The sequence below is a fragment of the Battus philenor genome, unplaced genomic scaffold, assembly GCF_028537555.1.
Source record: "Battus philenor isolate CCGP_79_NKW_IND1 unplaced genomic scaffold, ilBatPhil1.0.hap1 SCAF_28, whole genome shotgun sequence".
In the NCBI taxonomy this organism is placed as follows: domain Eukaryota; kingdom Metazoa; phylum Arthropoda; class Insecta; order Lepidoptera; family Papilionidae; genus Battus; species Battus philenor.
The window spans coordinates 8,917,681-8,918,875 of NW_027181691.1; positions in this window are offsets into that span (position 1 = coordinate 8,917,681).

Consider the following 1,195-nt stretch of genomic DNA (forward strand, 5'->3'; position numbering starts at 1 on the left):
TTTTATTACATTTTTTTATTACCTTACTTGTTATTACAAATTTTATTAAAAAAAAGGTATAATAAACATGTTTGATTTGACTTAATCTTTACCGATATTTTATTAGAGCGATTTTATTCCAATACTAAAGACGATCTGGTAAAAAAGGAACATCTTTTACGAATAACTAATAAAGAGTGACAAAAGCAAATTTATCTAAAAATTAATGTAATAAATTGACTGCAATAATCATATTTTTTATAAAAATTGACACAGCAATACATAAGATAATTTTATAATCATTTAAACTTTTGATTTCTGATGACGATGATTTTAATCTTTTTGCTACATTACCGTGAATTTTAGACATTAATTCAAAATAAATAATATAGAGCCAAATATCATTTGAAATAACGTTTTGTAGTTTTTTGTTTCCTTGATCGCAGGGTCAAATAAGCTAGTATAAGGTTTTTCTAACCTAATGGCATTATATTGTATTCGCAGGACAATACCGAAATATATTACCAATACTAACAAATAAAAATATATATACTATTTTATAATAAAGCCATGAACGAACGACGTTTACGCCGGAAGAATTTATCTGTCTACATCTTTCTTTTACACTATGCAGACTTCATTGCCCATAGACTAATTGTTCCTGTGTGTAATAGGTATAAAGTATCTTGGACACCCAAGCGGATTCGCGAGCCTTGAGTCCGCTGAAGCTGTAAAAGCCAAAACGGCTAACAGCGCGCATCAACATTCGAATATAGCCATAGACAAGTGCCACAAATTATTGTCTTTAATGGTGGAAGCCCAAAAAATGACCATGAATTTGATGATGTGAAATTTTTATATTCTATTAAAAATACGCCCAGTTTAAAACATAGGCAATATGTTATGGTATTTTAAGATTTTTTTTACAACTGTTAGTGGTAATCTAAAAAAACAATTGGTCCCTCTTACGTGCAAAAAATGCGATATTACGGCATAGTAAAATCTATGCTACTAATAATTGAAATAAAAATTAATAAGAAATATATAATAATGTGTTATTTCAATAACATAGTATATATTAATAAAATAGTAATATTATTATAATTTTTGATTAAGATAACATAAACGATCGGAAAAAAATATAAGCAATTTTACTTATGGCAGCTCTCGCCTTTGCAGTTTGATTTGACACATCACATTTGATTTCTCCGTATTT